This window comes from Sciurus carolinensis, chromosome 9 (genome assembly GCF_902686445.1).
Source record: "Sciurus carolinensis chromosome 9, mSciCar1.2, whole genome shotgun sequence".
Classification (NCBI taxonomy): domain Eukaryota; kingdom Metazoa; phylum Chordata; class Mammalia; order Rodentia; family Sciuridae; genus Sciurus; species Sciurus carolinensis.
The window spans coordinates 69,603,485-69,629,049 of record NC_062221.1 but is presented as its reverse complement, the minus strand read 5'-3'; the positions used below and the strand labels follow the sequence as shown (position 1 = coordinate 69,629,049).

The following is a 25,565-nucleotide window of genomic DNA, read 5'->3' as shown; positions in this document are numbered from 1 at the left end:
AATCAGCAGGGAAATCATCATCCACTGAGAATGTCATCTCCCTTTTCAATGATCAGGGTGACCACAAGACATAAGATCCAAACCAAGACATGAGGATGAAAAGGTGTACTCAACACTATTCAGGAGAACTGAGATTATGTATGGCCACTCTGATCACATCCACAGTCCCCAAAAGTTCATGTGTTGAGAACTCAAAACCCCAATTCATGTGTCAATAATATTTGGAGGCAGCCCCTTGGGAAGACAATTAGGATTAGATAAGGTCATGGAGATGGAGCCCTCATGATGGCATATAAGAAGAGGATGAGAGAATGATGCCCTCTGCTGTGTTATGATACAGCAAGAAGACCTGTGCCAGATGCCAATCAGAAGTCAGCACCATGCTCTTTGATCTCCCAGTCTCCAGATCTGTGACCTAAATAAACCTCTATTCTTTATAAATTACCCAGGCTGTGGTATTATAGCAACAGAAGCAGGACTAAGACAATCTCCCTGAGTCTAGATGTGAGACATGGCTTTGAAGATGTTTTCTATAGGGGCTGGGGTGTGGCTCAGTGGTAGAGTGCTTCCCTGGTATGTGTGGGGCACTAGGTTCGAGTCTCAGCACCACATATAGGTAAATGAATAAAATAAAGGTCTAACAACATCTAAAAAACGTATTTTAAAAAAGATGTTTTCTCTAGCTACCTTCACCCTATTTGCTTCCTTCATGAGCCTGTAGGCCAGGAAACTAACTTATTTCATGTACTAGGTTATATTTGAAAATGTTCTCACATCTATCCTTGCTCTTTTTCTAGATAGTTGCTTTGGCCACTAACTCTATATGAACTTTGAACTCACTTCAGTTCCCTTGTTCCTGTTTTGTCACTGTTCATAAACAAATATTTGCTGAAAGTTTGGTTGTGAGTAGGGTTACAAATGGCTTTCTTCCTCAACAAAATACTTCCATTTTCTTTTCTTGTGTGTGTGATTGTATGTGTGTGTGTACTGGGGACTGAACCCAGGGGTTCTCTACCATTAAGCCACATCTCCAGCCATTTTATTTTTTATAAGTTGCTGAGGCTGACCTTAAACTTGAAATTCTCCTGCCTCATCCTCCTAAGTATCTGGGATTACAGGCATCTGCCACCACATCCAGCTACCATTTCATTCATATATATGTATCCATACATATATATACATATATACATATATATTCATAAACATATAATCATACACATATGTATAAAATATATATATGTATATATTTCAAGTCTTTTTGTACTGAAAAAAATTAAAATTTGTATATAGATTATCACTGGCTTCATTTTCCATGGTTTTCTTCAAGCTACCACAAACTTTTTCCCAGCTATAGAATGTTTATTATAAATTTTATTTTCAATGACTGTACAATATTCCATTGATGGATCAACTATAATTCCTTCCTCAATCCTATTATTTAACTAACATTAAGGCCACTTCCAATTTCATTAAAATAAACAATACTACAAGTCACTGCTTCACAAATTTAACTCTTTCAGGTTATTTCCCCAAGATATATTTTAAATTTTTTGATTTCTGAGTCAAGTATATGAAATCTTTATGGTTCTTGAATCTGAGTCCTCTTTTTAAATTTTTTTTAGTTGTACATGGGAACAATATCTTTATTTATTTATTTTTATGTGGTGCTGAGGATTGAACCCAGTACCTCACACATGCAAAGCAACACTCTACCACTGAGCTATAACCCCAGCCCAAATCTGGGTCCTCTTGATCTCTGCCAACCTACCTGAAGCTAACTCATGTTTCCCCAAATATTTTACTGTCCTTTCTCAGCTCCAGTTTCTGCTTGGTCTTCTTGATCCAGTGCCAGGGTTGGGTAAGGCACAAGTTCAGGGATCCCAGGCAGTTTGAAGGGATGCATGCTTAGATACCCAACCAAATGAGGCAAGACCTTGGAAGTCAGGCAAGCATTGAGCAAGACCGGAAAGGGTCCAAATCCGAGAAGTCATGAAGTTCAAAACAGCTGTTGCTATCAAACAAAACACAAGGTCTCTGTCCTCTCCTATATAATTCTGCCAGCAAAGGCAGCTCTGGCATGGATTTCAGAGTCTCTTCCACTCAGCAGAATCCTGCTCCAACCTCAAGGTCCACCTCTTCTCTAAGGATTTCCCAACAGGATACATGAGCTGCTAATGCCTTACCTAAGACCAAGGTTCACAAACACCAGCCATGACAAAGTTCCCACCAAGTCATAATGAGTGAGAAAAACAAGGACAGCAAAGGAGTGTCTCCTACAGCCCAATGCCCATCACTTAAGAGGTTGCCCTTCCATCGTGCTAAGTGAAATAAGCCAGTCCACAAAAGTCAAAGGTCCAGTGTTTACTCTGATATGCGGAAGTCAACCCACAATAAAGGGGGCAGGGTAAAGAAAAGAATAGAAGAAAAATTAGTGGAGTAGACAAAGGGGAATGAAGGGAAGGGAGGAGGGAGAAGATAGGGAAAGACGGTGGAAAGAATCTGATCTAAGTGTGCTATGTACATATGTGAATATACCACAGCGACTCTCACCATCATGTAATCCACAAGATGCTAATTAAAACAACAATAATAATTAAATTTAAAAATAAAAAATAAATAAAAAATAGCAGAAGATTGGTAGAGGGAAGGGAACAGGGGGAGGAAAGGAGGGGAGGGGAAGTACTGGGGACTGAATTATATTGCATGCTTTTATGATTATGTCAAAATTAATTCTATTGTCATATATGACTATAAAGAACAAATAAAAACATTTTATACCATAAAAATGTATTCTTAATGAAAGAAAACAGAAGATAGAAGAGACTGGAAACAGACTTCTACAGTTAATATGAAGTTCCTTCTCTTTTCAAAAGAATCTAGTGTGTCATCCTTAATTTCCCCTTTTCATTAGAATTCTAAGATAAAAACTTCTTACGTTTTACGTAAGTGTCATGAAAGACAAAAGACATCTTTCCTTACTAGATAAAAACCCTTATAAATCAGTACGTAAATAATGGTACACCCCACTCAAGAAAGAGAAAAGAAAAAAGTGGGGCAGAAGCATAGGAAATAATAAGGAAGTTCACATATGAAAGATGGTTAACTTCAATTTTTTTTTTCTTTTTGTACTGGGAATTGTACCCAAGGGCGCTTAACCACTGAGCCAAATCCTCAGCCCTTTTTAATATTTTATTTAGAGACAGGGTCTTGCTGAGTTGCTCAGGGCCTTGCTAAAGTTGCTGAGGCTGGCTTGAACTCTCAATCCTCCTGCCTCAACCTCCCAGGCTGCTGGGATTACAGATGTGCACCACCACACCTGGTTTAACTTCAGTTTGTAAACCCTAAACTCTGAGTTTGCTCCAGATGATTTTTAAATTTTTGAATAATAAATTTCTGATTTCTTGAAATTTAAAATAATTATAAAGACTGTCCTTTAATCTCAGTTTATGGCCCTCATGCTTTTTGGAACTAATGTGTTCTTTTGTTTATTTGTAAAAATATCAAGGTTTTGTTTAAAGTTTGCAGTTCATCGTGTTTTTTGAGAGCTCACTACCTTCAGGTGCTGTTCTGGTCCTTGGAGGTGAAGCAGTGAAGAGACAAAGTCACCCCTGCACAGTTCTGACAGCTAAGGCTCTGTCTCCCCAGCTGCAGTGCCGTGGGTCGCGCTGGGGTTTGTACATCCTTGGACTTCTGCGGCAGAGCGTACCTAGTCTGTTCTCAATACATGTTTGTCGAGGACAGGGTGTTATAAAGACACCAATAGTTCCGGGAGGATAGGTGAGATGTCATGCACAGCAGCTGCCACATGTATGCATGTATGGCAGTGTGGAATGGGGGCTGGAGTCAACCAGCTCCATCCCACACTGCCTGGCTTCTAATCCTGGCTCTGCTATGGGACCCTCTGCAAATTCTTTAATCTTTCTTAGCCTGCATCTTTAAGTAGAGGATGGGGGGATGATGCATTAGTTTTCTATTACTCTAACAAGACACCTGCTGGGTACTTAGGAAGAAATGAGGTGTTTCAGCCCACAGTTTTGGAGGCTGAAAGTCTAAACAACAGGAAGTCTAAACAGCTCTGGTAAGGACCTCACCATGGATGGCATCACAACAGCAGGCACATTCCTGAGACAGGAAGCCAGAGAGTGAGGAAGGCCAGTCTTGCAATCCCCTGCGAGGTCCCACATCTCAAAGCTTCACCACTTCTTAACACTGCCTCCCTGGGGAATAAGTTTCCAACTCATGAACCCTTGGTGGCACACTCAAACCATGTGCAAGCCGTAGCAGATGGCAGTAGCACTGACCTCAAGCAGCTGTGAGAACTGAGGCCCTCAGCACTCTGCTGGGCACACTGGAAGCCCTCCTTAAATGTGACCTAGTTTTAACAGTAACAACTATAGCAACCACTGGGTGATAAACAAACCAGCTATTTGGTGACAGTGTCAACTTTAAACCAGATGGAAAGGTCCACAGTGTGGGGAGTCAGGGTGAAACTGAAGGTGCATTTGACTGGCCAGAGAAAGTTAACTTCTAACAGGGAAACTTTCATTTATACAGAAAGGAGGGAAGAAAAAGTACGCAGACTTTCTCTTCCTTCTCCACTGATATCAATAACAGGAATAAGGCAAAAAGCTCCTGCCCAATCCAGGTTGCTCTAATGAGGAGCCTATGCCAGAACTCAACCACAGATGGCCAAACTGCTTTGAGGAAGAAGAGTTGGGGGCAAACGCACACATTTCAGGGACTTTCCGAAAGTAGGGACATTCCACAGACAGACAATTTCCAGTACCAAGAGAGTTTGGAAGTTAAGAAGTCCGAGGGAGGGTGGGGTGGGAAACAGAATATTGGCCACAACCAGCAGAAGGACAAAGGCCCAAGTTTGCTCTTAGCGCAGAGATTTAAATGGAATGTTGCACAGATTTAATATCAGTGGTGCAGATAAAATAATGTCAGCAGACTGAATAATTAAAGCTTTTTGGCTCTTGTCTTTACTCTCTCACATTCTGGAGGGATGTTGAAAGAGAAAGGAGATGAATCCAAAAAAACCAAGAATTCCTCAGAGTTATAAGTGTATTTTTAGTGATTCTTGACATCTGGACTAGCAGAGACATTATTTCAGGATCAGCTCCTGACCATGCCCTTTACACTGAGCTAAGCATCACTTTTCAAAACTCTTTGATGAGATCGTAATTCTTTTAAAGAAATGCACAAGCTAATTAAGACCACATTTGGGGAGTCGTTGGCTTCCAATAGAGGATGTTTCTGGCTGAGTGGAATAGATGCCATTAAGTCATTGCCACTTACTCCCATTCCTCACCGTCTCCCCAAATTCCTTTCCCAACCAGTCCAGGTTCCCTCCCTGGACCTGCAGCTGGACCAGATCTGCTCAGCTCTGGACTGGGAAACCAAGGGAGTTTCCATGGGGCCATAGCCAGGTCACTGCAGAAAGGCTGGACCCAACCACCTGTTCCCACTGGCTTTTTAAAGCTTGGGCCACTTGAGAAGGAAAGAATGAATCACAGAACCACAGATAACAGTTAAGAGACCTGCTAACTCAACCTCCCACCCAGGAGAAGAATTCTGTTCTGTCCCAAACTGGGCAACACTGGGCCTGGGGCATGCATGGGGAATTGTCAGGCCAAGCCCTGAGGCTGGTGAGTACAGGCTGGCAGCAGGGAAGGGACCAAACCTAGCAGGGCTGAGGCAGGACTTAGTTAAGATCCTTGGGTCCCCATGGGACAGTGCAGGCCTGGGAGTGCCAGAGTGGGAGCACGTGGAGGTAGCGGGGACCAATACTTCCAGATGTCTTTGGCCCCAGTTCCCAGGGCAAGACACCCTACACCCACACAGAGGAACCCTCTCGGTGCAGGTCTGACCCACAGAGTGCCTAATGGCCCCAGAGAAGACAGTAGGGGATGGCAGGGGAAGGAACTCAGACCACTGTGTCAGCACGGTCATCTTTCTTACGAAAGATCTAGAGTGGCCTCATTCAGGCCTCCTCCTCTATCATCCAGCTCCTGTAGAGAGTAGAAACAGAGGTACTTACTGTGGGGACCTTAATAGATCCTAGTCCTACAAGATGATAACCAAAAAGATCCTGCATGGGGAGGTACTGACACTCAAGCACTCCATTCCCACACCATGTCAGGGCACTGCATTACTTAGGAAGTTATTTTTGCTGAACATAATATGTCTCCTCCTCAAAGGATCCAATTCTGCCTTCTGCAGTCACAAAGAGTAAACTCCGTTCTTCTACAAGACATGTCTACAAATATTTGAAGTCGGTCCTCACTTATCCTTTATCTTTCTGCAGACTAAACACAGCCCTTCAACTATTCCAATTTGGCATGGTTTCCAAACCCTTCCACATCCTCTGGGCACATACTAGTTTGACCATGACCCCCTTGTTGTGACCCGAGGACTAAAGAAAGAGCATGACAGCACAGTGGTTCAATGTGCAGACTTGAATCCTGGCTCAATCACTCACGGTGCCTCAGTTTCCTTAGCAGCACCTGATAATCTTAGTTGTGAACATTAAATAAATCAATTCATAGAAAATTCTTAGAACTGTACTTGGTAACTGGTAAGAATCTAAGTTTTAGTTATTTCATAGCACAACGAAAAGCTTATAAAAAAATTCCTAGTGCACCTACAATATCCAGTTGGATATTCCAATTCCATTACTCATCAGCTTCCTTACTAACAAAACAACAATAAATGGGTACCACTATCTATTGAAAAGGATTCAGAAATTTGGTGGAGCAAGGAATGAGAAGGTTCTTGATCAGCACCTGGTCCCAACAAGGATGCAATAAACATTAGATTCCTCTCCCTTTCTATTGGTGCCACTGTTGAGATACCACTGTTCATGGGTCTCTCACAATTCTGCACATTATAAGCAGAGGTGCTGATTCTTTATTCCAGACTCCCTTTTCAAGAATATTTGCATAGCCAGGCACAGTGGCACATACCTGTAATCCCATCTACTTGGGAAGCCAAGGACAGAGAATCATCAGTTAGTTCAAGGCACCTTAGCGAGACCATACCTCAAAATAAAAAGCGCTGGGGATGTAGCTCAGTGTTAGAGCGCCCCTGGGTTCAATCCCAAGTGCCACCAAATAGTAAATAAGTTTACTGGGAAGTGAAAGAGATGCTCCAGCTAGAAATGCCTCCCTTTAAATGGACCAAGTGCAGGTGCACTCACTGCCCGTTAAAAAAAAGTCAAGTTCCTAAGCTCAGGATTTCTCCCTACTGTTCAAGTGTCACTTGGCCTTCTTTGTGTCAACTGTGGGGGTGAGAACTCAAAGAACCAGTGCAAGAAAAATGCTGATACTCCAGTGGCTATTACTGTTGTGAATCATAGAGCGCTTCATCTCCTGCGGTGAGTCTCCTCTCCTGCCAGCATCAATGACACTGGCAGGCTAACTTCCTAGCTTGCAAATAAGTGAATCTCAGTTCCTTCACAGTCATTAACAAAACCTGCAGAAAAGATAGTGGCAAATCAACGTCCTCGCTCCCGTCCTTATCTTAAAATGTCATCAACTCCATCACATCTTCTTCGTGTTTAGTTGATTTTTATAAAATCCAAAGTAAAGGATTTTATTCTTATTTATTCATATTGATCTTCATCTTGATTTTAAAATTCAAAGTCTCATTTGAGGTCCCCGTTTAAGGCTTTTGGCGGGGGAGGTGCATCTTTTGAACTTGAAGGGCCCCTTTCAGTTTCTTCTGAGATGCACATACCACTGTCCCCCTCCTGTTCCATGCATTCCTCCGACCAGACCAGACAAACCCTCCTTTTAAATCTAGATTCTCACCCATGGCATCAGACACCTGGTTTGTACTGCACAACTCATAACAAGCTTGAACCTTCATTTGGTTTGTGGGCAAGTGGCCTGCAAATTCAAGCATTATCCGTTCTCTCCTTATTCTTCACCAGGGGCACTGAGCAAGCCCCTCATACTGACAACCCCACTTCACAAAAGGTAGAGATGCTTGTCCTGCTGAAGGCCAGTGGACACCAGATAGGTATACAGTCAGACAGAAGAGGTGAGGTGAACAGTCAGCCTTCCAGGAAATCTGGCCTAGACTGCTAATGCCGTACGCACAGCAAGCCAAGAGCTGAGATGCGGCTGTGTGAATGGGACAGGGAAGTGCAGATGCTGCCAGACTCACCTCAGGCACCTTAGGCACTAGGAACAGGAAGGAACAGTTAGGGACAATGTTATGAAATGCTCAGTACAATTTCCACACACCCCAGGCAACTCAGTGGGAGGCTGGTAGATGCAGAAGTTGCTGTGGATCTATATCTTCCTCAGATGCCGTGGATCTACATCTTCCTCAGATGCCATGAATTAATGGGATATGAGCAGCACCCAGCCATCACCACTACCACTGTGACTCATCTCTAGATCAATGACAGGTGGGTGTTAAACTCTTACCTTGTAGATGCCCATTGACTAATCTGCTAAGCTCCCAGTGATTTTCAGTTTTCTCCCTTGGGTACTTTTTGCTTTCTGGGATTATCCTCTTACCCTCTACAAAATTGGGCATATCTAGGTCTCTGCATCTGGTATTAAATTATAACTTAGGATTCTTTTTCAAAAATAAATAAAAATAAATAGGCCAATAAAAACTCTTGAACTAAAAGTCTTTGCTATTATTCATCTTTTCAGGGTTTGGGGTTTTATTTTTAGATTTTACTGTTTAAAGATTTCTTACAAAATTTTTAAGCATGGCAGGGTATCCCAAGACCTCAACATCTGGTCATAAGTTACTTGCAGAACTGTAGCATAGTTTTCTTTCTTTTGAAAAATAATTAATCTGAGATGGCTTTAATGGATAGCAAATGAACAAAAACAGCTTTAATCTTGACATAGTTTTAGCAGTAAGATTGGGCTTTATCAGGTCTCATGATCAGGGATCATCTGGAAAAGTTTAGTAATTAGGTTCCAAGGAAAACTCCAGGGGATGAACCCTTGGCCTGTGAGCTTATAACCAGCTTAAACTCTGTGGGGCTGACCCTCATCCCACACCTGGAGTCTTCTTTGTAGAGGCCTCTCAACTGCTGGTCCTGCTTTCCCCAAGATGGTCTTCCATCACTTCAAAGCCCCCCAAGTGTCATAACCAGAAACTATTCCTGTACTTTTCTATGACACAAAGGGTCCTCTGATCTCACATGTCCATGTAAGAGACAGGACAGGACCCATACTTCTTCCAGTCTCCAGAAAACTCATCTCCTTCCATGAATGATTAATTCCCATTTTGGCCAAGCTGAGGAGTTGCTTTGCAGAGAAGGAAGAAGAGAATTCTACTGTTGCATCAAACAATAAATATTCAATGATCCTTCAGATCAGAGTCATATAACCTCATTTAAGGGACCGAAAGTTTCTTATGTCAGGAATCTCTTTTTTGTATACTTTCCTACTCCTTCCATCTGTCTTTTCTGCCACCCAACCATTCTACCAAGAATTGGAACATCACCAGGCTCTTCTACCCAGACTAAGACTAGTCTCGTCCTTTCTTATCAGCACTGTCGCCATAAACCCTCGATGGACAACTTCAAAAGTAGAAATGGTATCACCTCAGGCCTCGACTTCACACTGCAGAGCTGTTCAAGTGAAGTGGTTAAGTCACAGTTCTGAGTGGCTTGTAGTACAAACGGTAGAGGAGTAAAATCATCCCTGACCTCAATGAGATTCCAGCCTCATGGGGAAGACAAGGCCCACAAGCTGGACAAAGCCAGCTGCACTGGCACATTTGTTCAAGCCCTCCTTCTGCATGACTGCTGTGCTTACTCCCAAGGTGATCAAGTCCAGTCTCATGGCTTTATGTGCCAGCTACAGGCCAGGATTCCCAAATGCAACTCCCATCCCAGGCTCCCACTGACCTCCAAAACACCCAGTTGCCTCTTGTCTCCCCTGGAAAGAAGATACAGCAGAATCCCTCCATCTTCTCCAGTCCAATGGACTCTTCCTGCAGCATTTCTCACATGGCAGAAAGCCCAACCCTCCACCCAAATGCTCAGGGTCAGGAGTCATCCTGTTCCTCTCTTTCTCACCTACTTTCTAACCAGCAGCTGGTAGTAACTGGTTCTACCTTCAATCTGATCTCACCTCTGCTGCCACAAGCCACCAAAGGACCAGACTGATACTATAGTAGTCTGTTAGAGGCCTCTCTTCTCTCCCTCCTCCTCCCCTTCCCACCCTTCCAGCCAGTTCCCACACAGCAGTCAGATCTACTCAGCACCCTCTAGTGTCTGCCCACACCTGCAGAATAAAGCCCAACTCCCTCGCATGGCCTACGAGGCTGCCAATTTAGGAGCCACCAGGGTAGAAAGGAGGGAGGGAGAAAAAGAAGCCAAATCAGAGACAGACATGCTAAAGGGATGTGACATGGGAGCACCTGGGAAGAGCTCATTGTTCCAAAAACAGGCTGTGTGGAAATAGGGAAACATCCCAAAGATGATGATGGATAGCTTTTATCACCCAGCCCTGGCCTACTGCTTCAAACTCCACTCATGCTCCTGGCCTACACCAAGTTCACTCCCACTTCGGGACCTCTGCAACTGCTAGGCCCTCTGCCTGGCAAAAACCTTCCTCCAGATTCTCTCAAGGTTGCTCACTCACTTCATTCTGCACTCTGCTTACCTATGGCCTCCAGAGAGAGGCCTTTCTCCACTACTGGACCATTATAGGCAACAACCCTCTGCCCAATCTTTCTGCTTATGCTGCTCTGTTCTTCACTGAACATTACTGCCTTCCTTTTCTACAAGAAAGAAAATTACATGAGAGCAGGAACCTTGCCTCACTCATTACTCAAAGAGGACTCGGTGAATAAATGGGTGCCAGGTCTGATAGAACTCCATGTCATGTTAACCACATGGATGGCAGTTATATTCTTTTCTGAGAACCGGAGACAAATTTCTCATAAAAACAATAGTACCAAGAGATGGTTATAGTATTGATCAGGGTCTCAATGCCCACCTCTTAAAGAGATATGACCAAGTCAGGCAATGTAGCACCCTAATATTAGCTACTCAGGAGGCTGCGAGAATCACAAGTGTGAAGTCAGCCTAGGCAACTTAAGAGACCCTGTCTCAAAATATAATAAAAAGGCCTGATGTAACTCAGTGGTAGAACACTCCTCTGCCAGAGACTCCCCAGTACTGCCAGAGAGAGAGAGAGAGAGAGCAAGAGAGATGACCAAATATCATATTTAATTATAAAGTATATATCATACAAGATAAAGCTCTTTAAAGTACATATGTTTTTGGACTGGGAATGTAGCTGAATGGTAGAGGGCTTGACGAGCATGCACAAGGTCCTGGTTTAATCCCAGCACTGCCAAAACTTTTTTTAATTAAAATTATCCCAGCATAGAGGCACATACCTGTAATCCCAGTCACTTGGGAGGCCTAGGTTGGAGGAACTCAAGTTCAAGGTCAGCCTGGGCAACTTAGCAAGACCCTGTTTCAAAATAAAAAATAAAAAGGAGAGTTGGGGTTGCAGAGCACCCCTGAGTTCAATCTCTAGTATCATACACATATAAAATTAAATTAAATTAAAAAATTAAATACATGTGCTTTCATGAGAAAGAGAACAGCCTTGAAGCATATATAAATATAGTTTGATATGATATAGTATCATAACTGATTGTGCAAAGTTATTGTGTCCAAAGCAGAGATGAACCTCTTCATTATGGTCACAAAATTTAGACAGATTTTCACAGGTGTCTCTGAAGATACAAGTGGAGGAGACTAAAGGTCACCTGTCTCTTTAAGATACCTATCAAGAAGTGTCTGGGGGCTGGGGAAATAGCTCAGTCTCGGTAGAGTACTTGCCTTGTAAGCACAAGGCCCTGGGTTTGATCCCCAGCACCCAAAAAAAAAAAAAAAAAGAAGAAGAAGAAGTGTCTGTGACTTGCTAAGGGTTCTGCATTGCCTGGAGCAGCCCGTCAGCAGGAGCCTCTGCACTGGCAGGGTGGCTCCCAGACTTTGCTTCTGTTGCCCTGTTCCCTCCTCGAAGCAAGGAAAGAGGTGCTGGACAATTCCTGCAGTCCCCTGAGCTGCTAGGTATTTTATTTTTTTTTCAAAGTTGTTTTTATTCTGTTTTTCCTTTAAATTTTCTTTTGAATGTTGATGGACCTTTATTTTATTCATTTATGTATATGTGGTACTGAGATGGAACCCAGTGCCTCACACATGCTAGGCACTCGGTCCACCACAACCCCAGCCCTAGCTGCTAGGTTTTACAGCTGAAGGTATTTGCATATATGTATCTCTTTTCCTCATTGCAAATTTCCCTGTCACAAGCATAAGCTGGTGACTGAACAGAGAGGGCACTGCATGGCCCATGCATCGGTACCATAGGCACCACCTTCATTCTGATTTTAGCCACGACAAACCTGCCTTTTCAGTGAAAAAGAAATTGCACTGTTCTTCCCTGCCTTTGACCTTCTGCCTTGGTTGCTCCAGTGTCACAAGGGCTTAAGGTTTTCCTTTAGAGGAACCCTTTCTCGAGTCTGCAGTGCTAGCTTTGGCCCAGCCCTCTCCTGCCACAGGGTTCTAAAATGAAGCCCCCGCCCTAGCCACTTGAGCTGTATTTTCCTCCAGGCCACAGTGGGATGCTGCTTTTTCTCCTTTATCATTACCTTAGAGTCCAACTTCACAATCATGTTTAAAAATTCTTTTAACTTCACAGGATTTATGTCCTTAACAAAAGAACAGAACCTACACACTAAGTTTGTGTTTCGAAGTAGTCTAAGAAGCTGTTCTCTCACATCAGTGATGGGGCCACAGTTGAAAGCAGGTTTAGAATCATGGGGGAAATACCTAGCATTATTACTGTTTTTTTTGTTTGTTTGTTTTGTTGTTGTTGTTTTAAATCACAAGCCATACTTCCTTTTACTAATTCCCATCTCTACTTCTCACTTTCTTGGCTTCACTGTCTTTTTTGCAGTGACAGAGAACAGAGTCCCTTGGCTGGCACTGGCCAAGGACTCATGGAGTCCTGTAACAGTGAGACCCTAAGAAGGGGGTGAGGAGGGCAAAGGGGAACCATTCGCCTTCCTCACTAGGAAAAACTACAAAAAGCGATGGAAATATTCCTCCTAAATACACATATGAAATCTCAAAGATGATCCCCCATTTGTGAAATGTCATTTAGAATATTTGCCAACATACAGTTGCCCAAAGAAGGTGCCATCTTCACTCAACAGGCTCACTCTATGTCTGTTATCACAGAAAACTCCTCACTGGACAGAAGGAGAAGACGGCAGCCATGAGGCAGTGCCTATGGGAGCTCTTGGCCACAACCTGGAAGAACTAAGCCCCAAGGAACCAGCTATAGTTAGGGGCCCAAACGATAGGGTTCTGCCTGTGCTCCAACCCCAAGGAAGCCTGCTCTGGGTTCATCAGAGCAGCAGGAGAGAAGTTTCCTCAGTGTGGAAGGATGGAGGACCGTAGTCTAACAGTGTGAACAGTCTGGAGCAGAGACCAGGGCACCCAAAAGGCATTTAATCTTTTTCCTGACAGGCCCAGTAGTTGTTCCCACTAATTTCACCAGTTCTAGAATTCTGACCAGCTAAGCCGAGGTCAACAGATAATGCTACAGCATACTGCCTTCACCCCTACCTCCCTGGGCAGCTGGACAGGTGGCATATGACCTTGAGGGCACTGATCTCTCCTGGGTGCCAAAGAAGACACACAACCTCCCCCTCTTCAGACTCCCCAGGGTGCTCAAAGGAAGAATGGTCGACAGGAGAACTTAAACTCCCACTCACCAACGTCTTCTCTGCTGTTTGTTGTGGCAACTGGGTTGGGAGGCCAGGAAAGTCTGCTTCCTGTCCTGGGGACTGCTTCCCTGGGGTTCAGGGAGCACGGAGACTGCTTTGAACTGCAGCGGAGGCAGTGACTCTGGAGCCACCTGGGTGGGAAGGAAGGCAGAAGGAAATGAGGAAAGGAAAGCCAAACTGAGCAGACATGCAAAAGGGATGTGGGAGCGGCCAGGAGGAGCACATTGTTCCTGAAATAGGCTGTGTGGAAACAGGGAAACATCCCAAAGGTGATAATAGCCGGCGGTGGGGGTGGTATAGGTTTGGAGTTCCAGAACAATAGTTACAAGGAGAACCAGAATGAGACGCTTTATCCTCCACTGTGGACAGACAGACAACTGAGAAGGGCAGTGCTCAGGTTAGGTGGGAGAGTCTGGGGAGTGGCCCTGGCAGCGGGGAGGGAGGAAGCCCCTGGGAACCAACTGGGAACTAGCTCTGAGTTGCCTCTTGGGCAATTAGAAGCCTGACTCTGGTCATGGTCAGGGGAAGAAGGGACTGAAAGTGCAGGAAGAAAATACCCACACTCTGGGAGAGGACTGTCCTCAGAGATGAGTGACCCTCCACCCTCACTGTCCCCAGGGCTGAGCTCTTGTTCTGTTGTTTCCCACACTATGGCAGCCCACAGGGTCCACCCACTCTATCCAGCCTCATCTCCTGAGTTCCCTTTCTCCCTTCAGACTCTTCTGTTTCCTTCTGGAGGCCAATCTCACTTCTTAAGGGGGAAACAAACAACTGCAATAAACAGTAAAATCAGGGCTGGGTCTATAGCTCAGTGGCAGAGCACCTGCCTAGCATGGGTGAGGCACTGGGTTCGATCCTTAGCACCACATAAAAATAAATAAATAAACAAATTTTTAAAAAGACTAACTTCAAAAAAAAAAGAACAAAAAATTAGTAAAAACATTTTCTCATAAGAACAAATGACTTGTTTCTAAGCATTTGAGCAAGTATGGCTTGTTTCCACCCTTCCAGAGAGTGTGTTGATTTGTGAAGCACAGTTTGCAAACACAAAGGAAATCCAACTCTCACAATGGCATTTCAGCAAGGAGACTTTCAGAATGAAAGGTCCTCACAGGATCCCTTAATAAATCACACAGGAGACTGAGAGGGTAGACTCTCTTGGCTCAGGGTGGTGGCCTCCCTCCACACTTTGAGGCATACTTTGAAGAGGAACTGGAAGTGACTGGGCTCTCAGTGGAGGGGTAGGATGGAATGAAATTACTCCATTACAGTCCACGGCCTAGATACTTTTCCACCTGGCAGTGACAGCAGAAAGCTAATCCCAGGAGCACCAGCCCTGTATGTACCCAGTGGCTCCCTGGAATCTATCTGGCTACAGGACCAAGTGGGAGCTGAAGCAGGATGGGTACTTATATAAGGAAGATTTCTGCTTCTTCTGGGCTATTCTAGATAGTCCCAGTGGGGCTTCTCTTGGCCTTGAAGACGAAGGTCAAGTTGGTTCATCTGCTGCCACTCTCTTTAATGATTCTCCGCTCCTGGTAAGGGCTCTTAGTTCCCTGACCTGTTTCCACCTCCAACATGAGCACACCTGGCACTTCATCCACTACACTTCCACATCCGGCCAGTCAGAGATGCTGCCTGGCCTTTGGCTCCTCAGACCCTCAGACCACAACCCTACTACAGGCCCACTCGAGGCATGTGGGAACTCTGCCACTCCCATTCTTTGAGTCAGAATTAGGCAACTCCTGGCTATAATCATTTCATAACTTTCCTGTCATTCACGAGAAAACACAAAACCACTAATTATTTGAAAATTATAACTGTATAAAAGTTGATCAAATACGTAAAATGGTTTTCTATGCCAATTTTGCAACCCTTTCAAGCATTACATCTAGCCCCAAGATCTCTGACACTAAGGGCAAACAAAAGAACAGCATGGGTCGCATAATTCTTCTGATCCAACAAGGATACAAAGCCTCTTCATCAGGAAACAGTCACCCAGTGCTAAGATCCAAAGACCGCTCTACAAAGGGGGAACTGAACATCACAATGGACAATTCCACTCACTGAGTTTTCAGAAAGAAATATTCACTGTTTGATCCCCTTTTAAAGTCAAAATTTGAAAACAGAATTGAAAATATTAGAACATGGATGGAAGGAAATAGTTTGGGCAAGGGTCTCACAGCTTAATACAAGTCTTGTGGTTCTCAGTCGAAACTTGTCCTGCCCTCACTACCCATCCTGTGGGGGTCAGAGGGCACTGGGATATGTGGTGGGACTGACTGTCATAATGATTTGAGGACAGAGTGAAGGGGGCTCAATGACCTACATTAAACAGAATGTTCATTATGAAGAACTGTCTTTCCTAAAATGCTAATAATGCCCCTGCAAAGAAACACTGGGAGAGGAATCAGTAATTCGCATGACTCTTTCAATGTCTCCTCTTAAATACCAATTAAGCCTTCACAGGGAGTTGACAGTAGTGACCACAAGAATGTCTGCTTGAGAAGTGTAGATGAGGGTGCCAGGTTTCTGATGTGTCGGCCCTGTTAGTGATAAAGTGCATATTGTCTTAGGAGGAGGAAAAAGCCCGACAGGCATTGCTGGCTGGACAGAAAGCTAAACGAAGGTGTGCGATAGACATGCCCTTGGTAAGACACACACTGCTTCTGACTTTTATTTATTCATAGGTCAAAATGAGAGCCCAGCTGCACATCAACACATCACAGGAGAAACTATTTTTGTCTGGAGCAATGGTTCTCAAAGTGCGATACCCAATTAGTGTTACCTGGGAACATTTTAGACAAGCAGATTTGTGGGACCACATCAGATCTGCTAAATCAGAAACTGGGGGTGGGGCCTGCCATCTGTGTACTCTCCAGGTGACTCTGATGCAGGTTTACATTTGAGAACCTTTGGTCTAGAAAGTCTGGAGCTAAATATGGCAATCAGTCACAAGAGATATTTTAGAAATGCTGCCTCACCTTTCTGTAGTTTCTATTCAACTCTGAGAGGGAGATATTGCCACAGGTAATGATCTGGAGTGTAGGGCACGAAGAGGGAGGAACTAAGAGATGAGATATGGGGCAAAGGCTAAATTATTAGGGGCCAATCTAAATCTCAAGTTTGATTAATCATCCTAGAAGGATTCTGTTTTAATGCAACTTCTACTTCTCTCTGAATAGACAATGCTTTGATATGGTTCAAAACTAAAAAGACACACAAGGTTATACATCCACCCCTGCTCCTTGGTAACCAATGACAATGTTCCAGAGTCAACCATGTCATCAGTGTCTTCTAGAGATACAGTATGAAAAGATACATTTTTATCTCTACTTTTTCAAAATATAAATGATAATATGTTATCATTTGGACAGAAAGCTGAACTGTTCTACGGCTTGCTTTTTTCACTTAATATAGCTGGGGGGAGGGTTATAGCATACCAGAAACATCTAGAACTGCCCAGTAGAGTTCTAAATATTTAGACACACTCAACAGCCCAGAGCATGAGCATGTTCCCTGCAGAGAAGGAGCCTCTGCTAGGCTATCATGTTATGCTTGTGAATTTCTTAGTGAACCTCCTGTAGAGAAACTGTTCTCAAATTCTCAGTTTGGAAAACTCTCCATAGGCCTCCCTTGTATGTTGTTTCATAACAGAAAGTGTAATATGAAAATTCTCAGCTAGTTCATTAAAAATCCAATAGTAACACTGACAGATAACCCCAGCACCAAGTGACCCATGCATCCTAGGACACATAGGAGGGAGGAGCCTGAACACTCAGCAAGAAGTGAAAGCAAGGCAATGAACTAGCACTTTTTTTATCTGTAAGACTAATAACTACAACCAATGTTTTTTCCTAGTATAATCACAGAATTGTGCATCCAACATCTCAATGTAATTTCAGAACACCTTTATCGCTTGCAAAAGAAATGGTGTACTCATTCACAGTTGCTCCATAACCTCCAAAGTCCCCTAACTCTAGGCAACCACCAGTCTGCTTTCTGTTTTTATGGGTGAAGGATGCCTTCAACAGACATTATCCAAACTGGGGGAAAAAAAAAAGAGAGAGAGAGAGAGAAAGCAATAAAAGAATAAGGGAAGAAACAAAGCACCAAAGAGCTACAGGATAATATCAAATGATCTTACATCCATGTAACTGGAATCTCAAAAACAGAAGAAACAGAATATGGCAGATAAAGTATTTAAAGAAATCATGACCAGGAATCTTATAAATAAATGACAGTCATCCAACCACAGATCCAAGAAGCTCAGAGAACTCTAAAAAGTCTAGATAGAAAACAAACACCAAGGCACATCACATTCCAACTACTGAAAAATCAAACAAGGAACATCGTAAAAGGAGTCAGAAGGGGAGGAGAAACATTACATACAGAGGAAGAAAGATAAGCATGAAGGCACACTCCTCATATGAAATAACACAAATCAAGAAAAAAATGACATCTTAAAAGTGCCAGAAGAAAAAAAATTGTCAATTCAGAATTCTGTACTCATGAAAATATCTCTCAAAACAAAAGAGAAATAAACATATTTAAAAATAAATGAAAACATAAGAAAATGTATTACCAAGAGACTTTTGATACAAGAGCTGTTAGAAGTTCTTCAGGGGCTGGGGATGGGGCTCAGTGGTAGAGCGCCGGCCTAGCACTACTGAGGCCCTGGGTTTGATCCTCAGCACCACATAAAAATAAAATAAAGGTACTGTGTTCACCTACAACTAAAAATTTTAAAAAAGAAGTTTTTCAGGCAGAAGAAATATGCTAGACAGAACCTGGATCTAAACAAGTTCTCCAGAAATGGTTGAAATGAAGATAAGTGCTAAAGACATTTTTTTTAAAAATGTCTAATTACTCTAAAAGATAATTGACTGTAAAAAAAAAAAACAGTCATAATGTACTGTGGGTTTAGAATACATACAAGACAAATGCAGAATGACAACAATACAAAAGGTGGGAAGGAAGGATCTGGAATAGAATATTCCAAGGTTTTATGCTATACATGAAGTGGTATAATACTATTTGAAGGTAGGCTGTAATGAATGGTATATGCTGAAAACACTAGAGCAAACACTACATTTTAAGAAAGAAGTATAAATAATAATTCAACGGTAGGCAAAATGAAATAATAAAAATTCTCAGTGAATACAAAGATATGCAGAGAAAGAAAACAAAAGGAAAAAAGAAGAGATTAAACAAAAAATATGGATGACAGATTTTAATCTGACCATATCAATAATTACATTAAACAAAAATGGTCTTCCAACATTAAATAAATATTATCAGATGGGATAAAAAAAGCAAGACCCAATTATATGCTGCCTACAGGAAAGCCAGTTTGGACAGCAATACATTAAAAATAAAAGGATGGGGCTGGGACTGGGGCTCAGTAGTAGAGCACTTGACTGGCATGTGTGAGGCACTGGGTTCGGTCCTCAGCACCACATAAAAATAAATAAATAAAATAAAGGTATTGTTATTGTGTCCATCTACAACTAAAAAACTTTTAAAAATAATAAAATAAAGGGATATAAAGGCATAAATGCAAACACTAAGCAAAAAAAAAAAAAAGCCCTAAAATGACTATATTACTTTTCAAAGTTCAGAATAAGGAATATCGTCAGGAATACAGAATAATTTTATAATGATGAAAAGGTCAGTTCACTAAGAAAGAATAATGGTCCAAGGGCTGGGGTTGTGGCTCAGTGCTGGAGTACTTGCCTAGCATGAATGAGGCCCTGGGTTTGATACTCAGCACCACATAAAAATAAAACAAAGGTATTGCGTCTGCATACAACTAAAAAATATATTAAAAAAAGAAAGAATAACAGTCCAAATATGGATGCATTTAACACAGATCTCCAAATACACGTGTATTATTGAAAAACTCTTAGAACTGAAAACCAAACTAGGAAAATTTACAATTGTAGTTAGAAGTTTCAACATTTTCTGTGTTGGTATTTGATGAAACAAATGCACAGAAAGTAAGCAAGATATAGAAGGGCTGGACCAATTCTTGACCAACCTGACTGACTTGACACTTCACCCACCAACGCAGGATATACATTCCTTTCAAGTGCACATGTAACATGCATCAAGATAAAAAAGGTTCTGGGCCACTAAACAAATTTGAATTAAACTAAAAGAAGTGAAGTAACAGAAATGTTTTCTAATCAATGAAATTAAAACAAAAAGAGGTTATCTGAAAAATTCCTAAAATGTTTGAAGATTAAACAACATAATTTTAAACAACTCATAGTTCAAAATAAGAAGCTGCAAAGAACACTAGAAAATATTTTAAATTGAATGAATGTGAAAACATGACATATTCGATTTTAGGGTTGCAATGAAAGCTTAGAAGGAAATTTATAGCCTTAAATGCTTATATTAGTAAATAAGTAAAATCCCAATCAATGATCTAAGGTTCCACTTCAGAAAACTAGAAGAAATAAAGCAAATTACATCCAAGTCAATCAGAAGGAAGGAAATAATAAAGATAAAAGCAGAAGTCATGAAACTGAAAAAGAAAATCTATAAAACCAGAAATTGTCCTTTGAAAAGATCAATAAAATTGATGAGCTTATAGTCAGGCTGTTCAGGAACAAAAAAAAAAAAAAAAAAAAAAAAAAAAATAGAGGAACAGAGAGACAGAGAGACAGACAGAGACCAAAAGAGAGAACACAAATTACAATCTCAGGAATGAAAGAGGGGACATTATTACAGCTCCTACAGACATTGAAAAGATAGTAGTAGTCCTCATCTGTCCCTGGCAATTGTCTGAAACCTCAAATAATATCAAACCTTATATACACTGGTTTTTTTTCTATGCATATTTCTGATAAAGTTTAATTTATAATTAAGCATAAGTAAGAAATTAACAAAAATAACAAAACTATATCAAACTAAAAGATAAATATTATTTTTAAATAATAAAGAACTGTAAAAATGTTTGCATGTTAAAGCTATTATTAAGTAAATAAAGGTTTCTTGAACACAAGCACTATGATACTGGGACAGTCAATATGGCAACTGAGATGTCTACTAAATGACTAATGGGTGGGTAGTATATACAGCATGGATATGCTAGATAAAGGGACAGAGTTGGATGGTACAATTTCATCATGCTACTCAGAACAGTGCACAATTTAAAACTCACAAATTGTTTGTTTCTGGAATTTCCATTTAGTATTTTTGAAACTGTGGTTGACCTCAGGCAATTGAATCCATGAAAAGTGAAACCACAGATAAAGGGGAACTACTGTATTATGAATGATCCTATGCCCATAAATTTGATGATTTAAATAAAATAGACAAATTCCTTGAAGGACACAAACTACCAAAATTCACATAGAAATATAACCTGAATTAAAAGAAATTTATGAGGTTAACATTACTTGGTATGAAAATCACATAAAGATATTATAAGAAAAAAAAAAACAATACAAAAATCCTCAAAATAGGGATTAGGGTTGTGGCTTAGTGGTAGAGCACTCGCCTAGCATGTGTGGGGCCCTAGTTCAATCCTCAGCACCACATAAAAATAAAATAAAGGAGTTGTGTCCACCTACAACAAAATATTTTTTTAAATCCTCAAAATATTAGCAAATCAAATTCAGCAAAATAAGAAAAATACATTATTAATATGTAGGCCTACTTTGACATTTGGAAATCAATGTAATTCATAATACCAACTTGTTATCAAGTAAAAATTGTTTCACTTGTTCTTAGTTAACTTAAAAATCGCTAATTTTGGAGGTCACACATTGGGGTGATACATTATTGGTCCCCCACTAGCTTTGCTGTAGATAATACCTCTGACATGTGGGTTACGGTAGTAACAGTAACCTAGATTACTCCTCAGGGACCCTAAGGCCACTTTTGCTGAAAACACTATTCACTTGTGACCTACAGCTGCCCCATGGGAGATGGAAAGGCTTGGCATCTCTGTCTTCATATTGTGTCTGTCTCCTTTGACTTTTGGTTAAATTATACTCAGATCTGCAATGTAGACCTATTGAAGATTTGAGAAATGTTTTCCAAAACTATAATACAGGAACGTGACCTTGACTTGCTGTGTGTGTATATATGTGTGTGTGTGTGTGTGTGTCTGTTTCTCTCTCTCTCTTTCTCTCTCTCTCTCTCTCTCTTTCTCATTCTCCCTTCAAGGATAAAGACACCAGTCATCATGACCAGAATCACCAGACCCTGAATGGAATAAAAGGAGGTAGCACTCATGTTCCCAGAAAAGACATGAATATTCAATAGAAATCTGCCGACATGAAACCAGGTCTGTATTAAATGTGTCCAATTCTCTATTATGATTCTATTACATGTTTGAAGTCTCTACCATGTGTCTACCATTTATGTCCCCTCTTCTAATATTGTAATAGAGACTAGGTTACATGTAAGTAGATTTCTATTGAATAAAAGAAGAGCTTCACAATTCAGGCCTTGGGGCTAAGGCAGTTGCTTCCCATTTGAGGCAGTGGATTATTAAAATTGCAAGTGTTCAAAAGACCCTGGATAACTTTCTGTCAAGGATTCTGTAAGAGGCCTCCTACCTCAGATGAATATGAACCTGATGACATTCAAAGTTTTTCCTAGTGCTAAGAAAGAGTAGGAAAAAAAATCCAGGGCTGGGGAGATAACTCAGTCAGTAGAGTGCTTGCCTTGCAAGCACAAGGCCCTGGGTTCAATCCTCAGCACCGCAAAAAAAAAAAAAAAAAAAAAAAAAAATCCAGTTGGTTTACCTCATGTTTATTAAGGGCAAGGTAAGGAAGTAAGAGATTTATCTACATTTTAAACATCTTAATGCTTATCTTTACGTAGTTTCCACTGATAATTTAGTAGAGATGTATACTCCTGTAGTACACAACATAAAAATGTGTCTTCCTATATATCTCTCTCCCTAAAAAGGTTAAGTGATAACTTAGTCCTTGCCTCATTAACATCATCAACCATTTGTTTTCTGTCCATTCTTTTCTCTCTGCTCCAGACAGACGCTCTTAAAGACCCAAAATTAGACCTACTGCTCTTTCCATACTATTTCTAGCCTTCCTTTCTACCTGCGTTTCCAATGAGTCATCAACACCTCCTGCCACAATTTCCTTCCCACTCACTCCTTCTTTAAAGTCCTACAATCTGTCCAGTCCTTTTATGTACCATTCACACAGTTAGAATGCTAGAGGTCAGAAGGCTGAGAATATCATCAGGAGGGCAACATTTGTACTCAAAGAGTAATAAGACTAAATTGACACAAATCATCCAATATCAACTAGGCAGTGTCTGGAGGAACCTGGAAAGGAGAACTCACATTTATTAGACATCTTCTACTACACTGTTGTAATAGATTATCTCCCATAACAACCATCAAAAATTCTTCCATTACTGTACATTCATGTCCCATTAATCCAAAATTTATTAGAAATCACAATAAATATAAGTGGGCCAAATTCATCAAAGACAGATTATATATATGCATATTTTGTGAATAGTATATAAAAATCTATCTATATCAATATATCCTAATTATATACTATTAACAAGATGAACCTAAAACATTAAAAGATATTGAAAGAAGTAACTGGGGAAAATGTCTGGCAAAAACCAACAATAAAACAATGGGAACAGATTAATTACTATCAGACAAAATTGACTTTAATGTAGTTAATCAGGAAAGAATTACTACATAATGATTATAGGAGTAAAATAAAGATGTAGAGACTATCCCTTGCATTGATTTTAGTAACAGGGACCCAGTAACAGCAATCACAATATAACAGCTCAGAATCAGGCCAATTCTGCTCAATTTAATTCAGCCTCACAATTATTTGTGTGCAAACTTCCATGTTTGTTACTTCTGGGGGGGGAGCTTGATCCAATAGACACATACGGAGCCCTATATTTGAGGATAAAAAAATATGCATTATTTTTTAAGTACATAGGAATATTTTAAAAAATTAACCAGTCAGGTGTGTGGCACATGCCTGTAATCTGTTACTCAGGAAGCTAAGGCAGGAGGATCACCAAGTTTGAAGCCAGTTTGGGCAATGACAACTTAGTAAAACCCTGTCTCGAAATTTTAAATATAATAAAAGAGCTGGGAAAGTAGCTTAATGATGGGGTGCCCCTGGGTACAATCCCCAGTACTAAAGAAAAAAAATTAACATGCAAGAGGCTATGAATGCAATTCTCAACAAACTCCAATCATATAGACAATATCAATAGACATGATCTACAGGTCTTGCTGGTATCCTCTACCAGTATCTCACCTCTCTGAAACTCGCTTATTCACTCTTGTACTTCTTTCTTTGACATAATATTGTGAACACGTGTGCACTCATTCATTTATTTAGCACATGTTATTAAACACTTAATATCAGTCCTGTTTTAAGCCCAGAGGACACATTAATGAACAAAGCAAAAACAGATGAAGATCCCTCTTTGGAGGGATTTATATTCTAGTCTCACATCTCTCACTAGACTGCAAGAAACTTAAGGCAAGATCATACCTAATACAGATTTGGCTGGCTTTCAATATGCTGCTGGCTCTGCTAAGACAGGACTTACACACTCTGTAACTGAGCACAGAGAGTTTCATGGGGATGGAAGCATGTTTTGGTATGCTATGAACATGGCTCATCAGGCAGGTATCTGGGACGAGAAATGAGAGAATATAGACACCCTTCATTACTCCACTGTCAGTAATTCATTAGCTCAAGTCTCAGAAGTCCATGGGTTAAGGCGCGCCAAAGTCTAGACACCAGATTGTCAAAGCAGAAAGGCAGAAGGCCAGATGAAGGTCAAAAGTACTGAAAGCAATTAAGTCAGACAGAATAAAAGAAACAACCATGTCTTTTAATATGTCTTTGCAAACTGAATTGCAGTTTAAAAAAGGCCACATAAGCCAAGTGACTATGACAAGTGACCACATCCCACAGGTTAGCCTGGTTGAAAGGGCTCTTTTATCCTTCCCTATCAGGTAGGAAGGAACAGCCAGGCCTGAGGACATCCCGACAAGGGAGCAGGACAAAAAGGAGCACATGTGTAGCTTACTGCAAACAGCTCCATATTCGAACAGGAATAGGGGCAGGGTAGCTGGCTTTAGGGAGATTCTGTTAAGTTTCAGAATGGCAAGTTAATGCATACCCAAGAAAGAAAACAGCCTAAGAAAGAGAGATGCCTTCGGTTTCTGACACAGGTTTAAATAACGTCCAGTTCCCTCTTCAGGGAAGTGCCCCTTTCCAAAAGCCACATCAGTCCAGGGAGTAAAAAAACAAAGTGAAGGCCCCACAGTCAGAGACAGGAAGGAGGGGAGTTATTCAAAACCCCTGCCTCTCTCCTCCATAGTACACAATAGCTGAGACCTCCAGTGGACAATCACGGCTCCAGCAGAACCCCTTTGACCTGGTGTTTTCTGGTTTTTAAGTCTCCGTTTGAGCACTGTCACTATGGCAACAAGGCCGGGATGCTCTGCTCTATGTGAGGGGCTTATCCCTCCAAATATGCTTCTTGAGTCAGCAACAAAGGAATTCGCTGAACCTCAACTAATCTCATATTCTCCTGGGAGACCTTTCTCAAAAGGCACTTTCCTTCCTTGCTCTCACAAACGTCCCAGGTTACACTTTGTGTTTTAGCTCACAGTCACATTTAGGTAGTGATCTAGGTGGCTTTTTACACACACATCTGGGCCAAGCTTTGAGGAGTAGGGGATCATTTATGAATGCTAGAAATTTCTAACTAGAGCCAATGAAGCACCA

The 25,565-nt window shown here is 41.3% G+C and overlaps 1 protein-coding gene across 2 annotated transcripts in view; it reads right to left on the bottom strand.

The window, feature by feature from the left end:
* The window catches only part of Mylk (myosin light chain kinase), a 241,483-nt gene that overhangs the window by 194,371 nt on the left and 21,547 nt on the right, over positions 1-25,565 (bottom strand). For both annotated transcript variants that reach the window (XM_047563725.1, XM_047563723.1), the window contains exon 2: positions 13,780-13,922. The gene's annotated coding sequence lies outside the window, so the exon portion shown is untranslated. The remainder of the gene's footprint in view (positions 1-13,779; positions 13,923-25,565) is intronic.